Below are 12913 nucleotides of genomic sequence, written 5' to 3'. Positions count from 1 at the left end.
ACCTACATGACCTTCTCTCCACTTCATAAAAAAAAACACAAACAAACAAACAAACAAACAAAACAACTACAAGGTTTTCACTTCACCTCACCCAAAACAAAATTTCAACTACAAGACCTTCACTTCACTCCAACTACACAATAATAAATTAACCTACAATACCTTCACTCCACTTCAAAAAAAACAAACAAACAAACAAACAAGCAAACAAAACAACTACAAGATTTTCACTTCACCTCAACCAAAACAAAAATTTAAACTACAAGACCTTCACTTCACTTAAAAAAAAATAACTACAAGACCTCCACCTCACTTTAAACTCAACACTTCATTAAAATAAACTACAAGACCTTCACTTCAAACACTAACAAACAAAAACTTACTACAAGACCTTCGATTCGATTCATAAACCTATTGGACCTTCACTTCACTTTACACAAATTCTACACATTCACTTCACATAAATACCTACAAGATCATCGTCTTCGCTTAACTTAACATCAAATCATCATTAAACCATCTACACCATCAGGACCTTCATATTTACGAACTCGTTTTTCGGCATTTTGATTTGTTTTGTTTTACTTTGCTTTGTTCACCTATTACCGTATTAAAAAAAAAAAAAAAAACATTGTTATTCTGTATTTTCTGTACTTCCTTAATTTTTCTCATTAAACTTCACCGGTGGCTTCGGGCGCATCCCGCTTGTGCTTCTCCTCTCCTGCCCTTCGCGGGGTTGGGCTGTGGTTGGGGTCGGCGGGGTCCTCGTTCCGCGTTGTCGTTGTCGGCTCGTTCCGTTGGCTGTGTTTTCGCTATTCCCCCCCTCTTCCAAATTTCTCTGCAAAACTACCCCGTCTATCCAACACCCCCGGTATGTATTTTTACAGTACGGGGGTATATAAATCGATTAATCTATGTCCCCACGTATCCCCCCGTTGGCGTGGCCGTTACACATATCTCGCCCTGATTAATCCGGTGGACGGGCGGACCAAATTTGTCCCCCCCCCGTCCCACTCACGCCTCAAAAATCTTCGCCGGGCTCGCGGTCTTGTCAGACCCACTCAGCAAGGGCGTATCCAGGATTTTATTTCAGGGGGGGGGGGTTTTGAGGGAAAATTTCAAGAGGGGGGGGGTGCTGACGGAAGTTTCACTGATATTCATTAGGCACCCCCCCCCGGTCATCAGCATTTCGGGGGGGGGGGGGGGTTTGAACCCCCAAACCCCCCCCCCCTTAAATACGCCCTTGCCACTCAGCCCTTGTATCTTCCTTCCTTGATTTCACCAAGGCTACTTGAGTACGCCACCTGGCGCTTTTCATTGTAAACTTTGAATAAACACGGACTAAAAACGAACTATGTGTAGCTATCATCTTTAGTCAGTGTAAAAAGTGGAGCCAAAAACACCTTCATATTTTAAGTTTGTAAACATTTCAGTTATTTTGATAAACAATGTCGAGTAAAACGGTTTTTACGCAGTGCAATACGTTTCTAATGAACAAGGCTAAAGTAAAGAACAAATCCGTGGTTTGCAACTTACTTGAAACTGCAAAAAATCCAACATTAAACATTAAGCCTTTGACCACAACTGCTAATATGGCAACTCAGTGTTATCTAATGCCATTAAATTTAAACAAAAAGACCAAATCTTTTGATAAATTTACAAATACGAATAACCTATCCAAGATTTCCACCAAAGCTGCTTCCACCCAAACAACAATTTACAGTTGGCCACTTTTATTTCAAGAAGTTGTTAAAACAATAGAGCTCCAATCTTCTTGTGAATTGTATTATCAGGTACATTTGCTTTTTTAATGTCGAATATTGTAAGAACTGTAAGTGAAAAATTCAGCTCTACCCTTGAAGCAAGTCGCAACTCTACAACTGGCCAAACTCAAGAGATCCTAAAGGCATCGTGGGAGAGTGATTCATTGCAAAAGCATTTAGCTGACCAAAGAGATTTTTTTCTCAATAAAGGCCTTTTCACACGAGCCAACTTTTTGATCCAACTAGATGAGTCAACTTGAGTTGAGTAAACTAGTTGGTTCGTGTGAATAAAAGTTCGATGAGTTGATCCACCAAAAAAGTACGCCAGAAAAAAATGGATCACTGATCCATTTTTGCTGACTCAGCATTTTGATTTGAAAAGTTGGCTCGTGTGAAAAGACCTTTAGAAAAGTTTCAAACCTCTCCTCACATTCGTGAATGGAATGCTATAACTTTAAGAATTGCTTTATCAGTTTGTAGCCGTAGCCCTGCCGCTTACGACGCCTTAAGAAGTTTTAAGATTTTGAATCTCCCTAGTGTTTCTACCTTGAAAGAAAAACAAGGAAACTTAACCACACACCTGGAGTTCATGAAGAATACCTAGCTGAAGAACAATTTAAATATGAACAATTTAAAACTGATAAGGAAGCTAAAGGTGAACGCATCCCAACTGGATATGAAATTCTTATATTTGATGAAGTGAAAGTCATTGACAAGATTATGTGGAATAGCAAAACCCATGAGTTCGTTGGATTTGCTATGGACCAAAATGACTGGCCAGAATTAACGGACATTTACAAAGACGCAACACCCCAAGCTCCTTCTCCGACAAATTATATCCTACAGTATTTTGGTCAATCGCCTGGCGTAATTTTCTCTCTTTGACTTACTCGCTCGTAGACATACGTTCTAAAACGCCTCACTTGGCGGCGCGCTGGATAAAATTACGAATTTTGATGACGCATCAGTGTTCAGCGATTTGGTATCTAGGTAAAAGATAAAATATACTAGGTAAAAGATATTTGTACCTAAGGTTAAAGTATCTAGCGTATCTGTTGATGGTTAGGGGAAAGATACTTTTATCTAGTTCAGCTATAATTATCTAAACGTGCTATACTGTTTATCTTCTCATACGTATTCGAGAGTTATATTCGCGTATCGGATATTTCCTCGAACACATATTCACTTAAAATATAGTACCCAGTAAAAAATGATTTTATCTTCAATCTAAAAATATCTGTATCTAGATAATAGGTACAGTTTAGATATACAAAACGATTCCTATGTACTGTGAGTAGCCAGGGCCGGACTGGCTAGTAGTTGGCCCCACCGGCTACGCAGTCGTGTTGGCCCCATTTCCCATTAAAGCCAAGTTTTTCCTATTTTAGGCTATTTGGGCCCCAATTTGAGTCCGGGCCTGTGAGTAGCGACACGAAATTTAACAGAACATTTCAAAGAAGAGCAGGCATAGACCGAATATCAACAAAGCTAACTCAAGACGTTAAATCGACCGAAAGGTAGATTCAGAAAGCCAGTGGGTGAGAATTTGCATGAAGTGAAGTCCAACTTCCTCCCTCAGGCCCGGAATTAGAGAGTGCGGGGCCCTAAGTAGTGAGAAGGGGACCCTTCGCTCAACGCAATTGAAGGAAAAAAGAGGGGGCGCACCAATAAGTGCCGCTAAGTACGGGGGGAACCAAAAACCCCCGCTAAGGGCGGAATACCAATAAGTGTCGCTAACTGCGGGGTCCCTAAACATGTCGCTAAGTGCGGGCAAGTGGCGTAGACCAGGGGGGTTCCGGTTCCAGACTTCGGCCACCCCCCTTGACGGATTTATGCTGGCCCCCAATAAGTGCCGCTGAGTGCGGCGCTCTAGGCTGTCGCCTTTGTCGCCATGCCCTAGCGCCGACCTTACTTCGCCTACGTCATATCGTCAACTGCTTCGTCGTCTTCCTTTATGATAGGATAGTAGCGGAAAGATGGAGAAAAACTGAACTCAGCGGTAGTCACCATACTTTCCGTATTAATAGTACCGACACATTTATGCGAAATACTAATTAAATTACATTCATGACGGCAAACGACGATGTCCGTCATGTTAAGAGTAGGTGGCGGAGTGGTTAGCACTTTCGCCTCGCAGCAAGAGGAGCCGGGTTCGATCCCAGCTTGTGGCACTGGGTGAAAACTCGGAACAACTCCTTCTGCGTTGAGTTTGCAAGTTCTCTCCTCACTGGTTTAAGGGGTTTTCCCCCGAGCTCTTCGGTTTCCCCTTCCATAAAAACTTGTCAAGGTTAACGGTAATAGTTAGTGTAGGGAGCTGTTGGCTCGATCGTGTGGCATGCAGGGCTTGCCACCACCCTCCTACGCATTGTAACCCGGCCACCTGAATTAAAGGCTTCAAAAGTCGCTTGATGACTTAGGCCTAAGGTGGTGCCTTGGGTATTAGCCTAGCTGATTATTAAGTCTGACCAGGGGTGGATACCAAAGGGCAATAATTTAGATACATAAGATACATTCTTTGCAAACAGATACGGAAAAAAAATGTATGTGTAAGAGATTTTTATATATCTGTGTTCGCCTGAAAAAAGTTAATATCTTTTACCCACAATAGTATCTTGTACCTAAAAAAAAGTACCTAAGAACGTAGCTAGATCCGTATCTAAATATCGTGTATCTAGATATCGCTGAACACTGTGACACATATAACCCCCATTACCTCTTCCAGAGTTGCCAGATGTACGATCTGGATCGTATTTGTACGATATTTAGGCGGTCGCTACGATATACGATCGGAAGGTGGGATCGTACGTCTATAATACGATCTCGACATAAAATACGATCCGAGAATCAGGCCAGTATATCCGCTTAGGCATATTTAGTAATATATCAGCAGAGCTCCGACTTCTACCGGAGAATTAGAGAAATTCAGGCATAGAATAGTTCCAGGGATCGGAGTAAGTGCGGCTCGTGAAAGGTAGCCCGGTAGTCGTTGGTTTATAATAAAACTAATAAAACGATTGATCTATCTATCTCGAAAACTGATTGTATAATTATTGTACATATAGGAAAATTAAAATATTTGTAATTTAAAGTGTCATTGCTAATTTGCGTTTTTTATAGAGGAAATACACAACGTATGAATTCAGTTATTATGAATACTAATAAAAGTCGTCTTTACTCTGTGTAGCCGCGGAGCGAACGTAGCGAGCTCGGTTACTATAGACCTCAAAATGTGCCCTACCATGGCCCTACCTAATTTTTTGGGCTGGTGACGGCCCGGCGTTCCAACAAAAAAAAATTAGCTACAACTCTATACCAGACACTCGAAGCGTTTGAGCTGTATAATTTCAAATGTATTGGAATAGTGCGCGATGGTGCTGCAGAAAATCTAGCCTTCATGAAAATAACAATGGGAGTGAATGGTGTTTTTGGCTATAAAACTGAGAGTGATGGAGCCCGTGACCAAGTTTTTACAATCCTTTTTCAGTGACACCAAGACTGATACACTGGATAGTTTGCCCGTCTCATCAATTGAAAAATTTAATTGAACAGCTCGATGCGTCTCGGGGAAATGGACCAAAGGCTTTTCTCAGAAATGGTGTGCCATTTGGTTGGAAGGACGTAGAAAACATTCACAAAAGAGATGAGGAGAGAACTAAAAATGGGCAAATGAGAGTAGCTCGGCGTTTATTAAAAAGTTACATTGAGCGAGACGCTTGGACTCGTCTTAATGTGATTCCAAGTAAAGTTCTTCAGCAAGAAGAAGTAATGAGTGAAACATATGGTTTTGCCCATGGAAAAACAAGCTCAGAAGTAAAGCGGAACAGTGCAAAAGAAACATATAATTACTTAAGAGCGGGCAACCAATTGTTTGAAAATGGAGTACTCAGAGCCCAAAGAGTAGAGGATTTTACTTCGAAAGTCCTTCAATCGATGGAAAAAGGGTATTTGTTTTTTGAGAACTGGTTAATAGAAATTCTAGACAACGATCCTGATATAAATATGAATAACTGTAACCAGACTGCATTTATTTCCTGGCAAACATGGGATTTACTACGCGGAATGTATTATGGATTTAAGGGTTTAGCAAAAGAATTATTTGACCTCTGCCCAGGTTACTTCTTATCACCCATAAGAATAACTGGAAGTGCTATCGAAAGTCTGTTTTCTCAAATCAAATATGCCCCTGGAGGAAAAATTACGAGTGCATCTTACGTTAGTGGTAGGAAAGCAGTAACTATTAGAAGAAATGAACAGGGAAAGAATAGTTCCAACAAATACCATCGTGATCAGTTGATTTTAATTAACGAAGCTGATTTAACATCCAATAAAAAAAGTCAGTTAACTATATATGAAATGAACGTTACCTGACACCATAAGCATTTGCTTACCAGAGTTGTTTACCCTCTTTTTAATGATTACAACTGAGTTTGGTCATTGGGAAGACTAAAAACACAAACCTTGCCCAACTATGAAATTTTATGATTTTAGTATTCGGTACAATTAAGTTCAGATTTAAGAGCTATATATATGCCTTGTGTTGGCCAAAAGAAATAAATTGTTTTCGTATATTTAATTTCTAAATCTTAAGTTTAAAACAAAATAGTTAACATAAACCTAGGTTACAAAGATAAAAAGCCACCATCTATCAAAATTTATAAAACTATAAGACCAAGTGATTAAGATAACCGTAAATTTAATGATAAAATTGACATTGAAGACATTTCTTTCCAAAATACTGCTAAGTGGTACAAGATTTAACTATTAATCGATACTTTTAAAATTTATAAATTAAATGGTGTGTTTTAATAAGATTTGGTTTGTCTTAATAGTTCAAGTAATATCTTGACTAAGTACTGCGTTTTTAGTTTTATTAAATTTACGGTCTTCTCTATTTTGTCTTATATAACATAGATATTTAGTTGAGGAGTATGAGGTAAAATGCAATCTATACGCTGGTTTTAAAATGTAGAAATGAAATAATTTCAAATAAAACTTCGTTAAATTTGCGTATATATATTTATTTAAAACTACTACTACTACTAGGTTTTTTAATATAAATATATATACGCAAATATAACGAAGTTTTATTTCATATCTACATTTTATAGATATTTAGCATTAGTCGTAAACAAAATCATTGTTTAGCTTTTTTTCTTATTTCTAACCGACCTCTTACATTTATCACCTACTTCAAATTCATTTAAAAGGTTTCTTTTCTTAAAATCTTGACTAATAGTTAACTTTGGTGATCCTTCAATAATTAGATTAGTTGTAGGTTTACTCCTCTTTGCACATTTCTTTTATTTTTTTTTTGTTTATGGGTTTCTTCGATTTACCCTCTTTGCACATTTCTTTTATTTTTTTTTGTTTATGGGTTTCTTCAATTTACTACTCTTTGCACCTTTCTTTTCATTTTTTTTTCATTATGGGTTTCTTCAATTTACTACTCTTTGCACCTTTCTTTTCATTTTTTTCATTATGGGTTTCATCAATTTACTACTCTTTGCACCTTTCTTTTCATTTTTTTTTGTTTATGGGTTTCTTCAATTTACTACTCTTTGCACCTTTCTTTTCATTTTTTTTTCATTATGGGTTTCTTCAATTTACTACTCTTTGCACCTTTCTTTTCATTTTTTTCATTATGGGTTTCTTCAATTTACTACTCTTTGCACCTTTCTTTTCATTTTTTTTCATTATGGGTTTCTTCAATTTACTACTCTTTGCACCTTTCTTTTCATTTTTTTTCATTATGGGTTTCTTCAAATTTACTACTCTTTGCACCTTTCTTTTCATTTTTTTTCATTATGGGTTTCTTCAATTTACTACTCTTTGCACCTTTCTTTTAATTTTTTTTCATTATGGGTTTCTTCAATTTACTACTCTTTGCACCTTTCTTTTCATTTTTTTCATTATGGGTTTCTTCAATTTACTACTCTTTGCACCTTTCTTTTCATTTTTTTCATTATGGGTTTCTTCAATTTACTACTCTTTGCACCTTTCTTTTCATTTTTTTTCATTATGGGTTTCTTCAATTTACTACTCTTTGCACCTTTCTTTTCATTTTTTTCATTATGGGTTTCTTCAATTTACTACTCTTTGCACCTTTTTTTTTCATTTTTTTCATTATGGGTTTCTTCAATTTACTACTCTTTGCACCTTTCTTTTTATTTTTTTCCTTAATACTGAATAGTTGGTCCCTTAATGTATGACCTCCTTTTCCTCGTTTCAGATGACTTGCTATGAACTCTTGGATCCTGGCATGTATCATTTTTCTTGTCCACTCATAATAAAAAATTTCCACTCTGTATTTTGCCCACTCTATTCCTACGGGCAACGCTTCATAAAACGGCTGTTTTACGTCCTCCTTTTCAAGCATTGTAAAACTTTCTTTGGCACATTTCTAAAATTAAATTGTTTTGTAAAGAAAAATTTAACTACATGTATGATCAAAAGTAACATAATGCAAAAATATTAACTGAATGATTTTGGTCAATTATAGACTATAAATTATAGTGGCGACAAAATATGATATTGAACAATTTTGGTGAATTAGAGTGTGTCCTAGAGTCATTGGGTAATTAGATCAGGAAACTTGCCCCACTAACTCTCTTCATTGGCGTATTTACTGCATGGTTAGTTAGAGTGCGATAAGAAGTGTTTTACTTATTTTATTATGTTACTTATAGTGCGATGTACATAAGAAAACGCTTCTTACCTTGATCATCTTGGATCCATATTTAATTAGACAGTTTCTGTTTGCATACTCGCACACCCTTTTATTAACACTTCGAATGAATGGAAGAAAGCTTTTTTTGGGAAAGATCATTTTTCCATTATCACGGATCTTCAGGTCCAATGGCAAGTCTTCTTTATCACAATCGTTCATTCGAATGCTTGTGGTGCATTTTAATAGATTTTGATCCAACATCCTCTTTTTAATTGAGTATTTAATTTGAATGCTAGTTAATCGAGTTCTATATGCTATTTCACCCAAACAACGACCCCCGAGTTTATATAAAGCTAATTCAGTTTCTTCAACAAAATTAACAAAACCAAAATTAGTGTCATCTCTAACTTCAACATCATTGCATTTGGGTTCTATTTGTTCAGGAAACTTTTCAAGTATTTTACAAAACGTAAGAGTTTCGGTTGTTATAATGTTTAATAACTTTGATTCGTCTTGACTAGACTTTCTTGATTCATTAAAATAGTGTACTGTCAACTCAGCCATGGCTTTATTGGTCTTAATTTTCAATTGGTCTTGTTCAATAACGGTAATACTAGTTTCTTCATCTTTTAATGGCTCCTTTTTCTTTGATCTGCCAGGTTTTTTAGGTGCGGCTGGCCTAAACTTCTCACTAAGGTTTTGAAAAAGTTTTAGAAGATCCACGAAATAAAAAATGTGCGATTCCAATATTGACCAAAACAACTCTTTTCTTGCCAAAACAAAAGGACGGTTTAGGATTTTTAAATAATTAATTAGTTTCTTCACATGTTTTTTATGTAGGGTTGAGCTTTCTTCCATTATTTATAACCAAGAATGTATTTATTTATATTTAGGAAGAATGATTATGTTGCGACAATCGCCGGGCACGTTGAACGCCTTTCCCCCGTCTCGCGCGGGGGGGAAGACAAAACGTCACCGGCGTTTGGTTACCATCGCGTTAGGGGACGTAAATTTTAAGCAGCCAATGAAATACCGGGACTATTCGTTTTATTTTAAGTGGAGGAGCGTACTGGGGGGACCAACGGGTGGATTGAGAGAAAGGCTAAAAACCGTCTCGACATAGACATTTTCCCTACACAGAAAAAACAACGTTTAGCTTTTCAACATTTTAATTGCAATTTAACGCGTTATAAATGTAAATGGATACTTTTGCCGTTGATTCACTAAACACCAAAGTGTTTAAATCCAAAATGGCTAAACGACTAAACACGAGGAGCAAGCGAAAATCTATAAAAACGCGTAAAAAACCTAGGCGTTTAACAAAATCAACATAAACCTAAACATCGGTGTTTTAAAGTGTTCAAAACGGATCCACTCAGAAAAAACAACGTTTAGCTTTTAAACACTTGAATTGCAATGTAACGCGTTATAGATGTAAACGGACCAAATGGCTAAACAACTAAACACGAGAAGGAATCGAAGATCTATAGAAACACGTTTGAAACTTAGACGATTAACAAAATTAGCATAAACCTAAACACCTAGCTGTGTTTTAAAGTGTTCAAAATGGTTCCTCTGGGATATAGATTTGAAACGGCTTCTGTTATAAAAGCCAAAGTTTCCGCTAATAACGCGTTAGATCCGACTGCGCCGATGTAACCGTTTATTTTGCTTCTTCCAAATTCTAATGTTCCTCACAGATTTAGTTATAATTCGTAAACTAGTTATCCTACGGATTTGCGGTCGGTGAAATTCGGTACTAAACAATACGTAACATCCGAAAGTATGGTTGGTCTTCTCCAATATTTAGTGAAATTTCGAGAAAATCACGTTTTTGAGTGTACTTTTGGTCATAACTCGGAAACTATTAGTACTAGCGACCCGCGTTAACACATACTACAGAACGATACCCAACTCGACCAGAGTTCTAAATTTAAAAGGTTTATTCACATCAGAGAAAAACGACCACGTAATTCAGTACAAATTACTCGGAAACAGTTCATCGTACAGACCTGTGGTTGGTCTCATTCGACTCAGCGTGAAAATTATCATCGGGCACAACACCAAACGCGGTCCAATTTGTTGAAAGCAAATTTCGGGGCCAACTGCCCCCTATTGCCTACTTTGCCCCACCCCCCAAAAACTATGTTCGCCACCCCGCATCGCTGCGGACTTATCATCCTTAAAGTAGGCCAAATTGCAAGTTGGGGCGAATTTTGCCGTTGAGCTATAGGGACGGTTTGCAGTCGTATATTTTATTATACCTCTCGTGAAAAACGTTCGTTTACAAGCCGCCCCCGCGTCCCCCGGCTTGAAATTTGGTGATTCAATTCGGAAACTACTTAGTTCTTAACGCCATCTAACGTTCGGTTTTTAAACAAATATACGGAATTTTACCCGCCAAAAGAGTCAAGTTGTCTGCTAAGTTTATATATGTTTTATAAATGATTTGTAATTTCTGACAATAGAGTAATGGCCGGCACTCCGTAGTTTTGACCATGGTCGCCATTTTGGTCGCGATTTTTTATCTATAGGAAAAAGCATGGGTGACGTGCCGTGACGTCACACTGCCATTACTCTATACATTACTTTCCTGTATATCATTCCAATGACTTAAATTAGTAAATATCACTAGATTATCATCGCTGTTATGTATTTTAAATAGTTTAATTAACTTCAATATTCCAATGGCCAAGGTCTTAGGCCAAGGAATAAAAATCAACCTATCTGAAAAAATAATTCCTTCGTCATCACAAGGTGCTCTTTTTTAATATTCCCTACATTTACAAAATAGAATTAATGGGTGCGGCTCTGATGTCTGCATGGCTCCTGATTATTATAGTTGCTAGCAGACTTGGAAACAGCGGTAGTCCTGGGGCCAATGGCCCCTAAAAAAATCATTGGCCCCTTAAAATAAATCAATTGAACGGGGGTAGCGGGCCACCAGGGCCCTCATATTAAATTTAAAAATATTTTTTAAGCTGTTTCTTAAACGCTGTCTTCCTACCCTAGATGAGAGCGAAATCTAGCGTTACTGATAGTCTGATGTGTTTCAAATTTTACTACTTAAGCCCAGTTCACACTATACAATTAATTGGGCCACTTAATTGTATCCAACTAATTGTAAGCAAGAACATTGTACAGTGTGAACAGAAAAAGTGGGGACAATTCTTACAATTATTCGGCTCACACTATACAATTTTCTTGCTTACAATTAGTTGGATACAATTAAGTGGCCAATTAACTGTATAGTGTGAACTGGGCTTTAGTTACGTTTAATATGTTTTGAACATATGGCAACGCTGTTCCTTAGAAATATTCGCATAGTCGCGTTATTTATGCTTGACTTCCATTTCAAGACGATTCCGAGCTGATCACGTTTTTCTTTGAAAGTAAGTCTACGTGAGAGATGATTTTATCTCTGATTAACAATTACTTGCAAAATAGAAGAGTTGCTTCTTCTTGTATATTAATGTAATTCCAAATATCTGCGTAACGAAAATTTAGGCCTAAGTTAAGCTTGGATGTAGTATTGTACTATTATCATGAATACCAGTGCTAGTCTGCCTAATGAAATCTATAGCTAAACGATTAGTAAATAAAAACTTAAACATTTTAGTTCTAAGCTAATTATTAATTCGATCAAAAAATTAATATGAAATTCAACAATGTTATTACAATTTAGGGAATTATAAATGCTGGAGGTAAAGTTAAACTAGCGAAGAGGTTAAAAGTAGGAAGGGGTTAGTCTAGAAATTAAGCTTAGAATATAATTATTGGCAAATTGATATTATTGAAGTGAAGTAGAACTCATGAATGCATGCAATGTGGTTTAGACCAAATTCTTACTAACTTGACCACCTGACTCCTATTGTCGAAAAACCGATGGTGGTAATAAATAAAGTCAGTACCATTGCGGAGGGGGCGGTTTGATCTGGGCTGCATTTTTAACGTGAGGCAATGTCATTTTCAACGTATTTTGCGTTGGTACAGGACCGTTCTTAGAGCGCTCGTGGCCCCGGGCGAAATGCATGGGCGAAACTGAGTGTAGAGGCCCTCCGGTATATACAGCCCTATGGTAAAATTTTAGAGGCCCTGGGCGACCCTCCCCCCCCCCCTTAAGAATGGCCCTGTATGTTGGTATTATAACTGCCGGCCAAATTAAATGTTAGCCCAGGGCGCCAAAACCTCTATATACGTCACAGAACGAAATCGTATACTTGGCGCTACGAATCTAAAGTGTTATATGTAAACACGCAAATTTATCGTCTAAATTATTCTTGGGCATCTTTCGTTGTAGACACGCAACTTACTAAATATTGTCCACGCAGCTCAAAAGCTTCTTTATGAGCTCTACTTCACTTCACATCAGTTTGGTTGGGTCAAATAATAAAGAAAAACAAATAATTCAGTTTTAGGAAAGAACATAGCGGAACGGGCTCGTCTCACACCAAGAGCCCGAGCTCGATTTGAAGCTGAGCTC

This window comes from Leiobunum rupestre, chromosome 1, assembly GCF_980474605.1.
Source record: "Leiobunum rupestre chromosome 1, qqLeiRupe1.1.hap1, whole genome shotgun sequence".
Taxonomy (NCBI): Eukaryota; Metazoa; Arthropoda; class Arachnida; order Opiliones; family Sclerosomatidae; genus Leiobunum; species Leiobunum rupestre.
The sequence above is the reverse complement of the archived record's forward strand: the minus strand, read 5'-3'. Positions refer to the sequence as shown.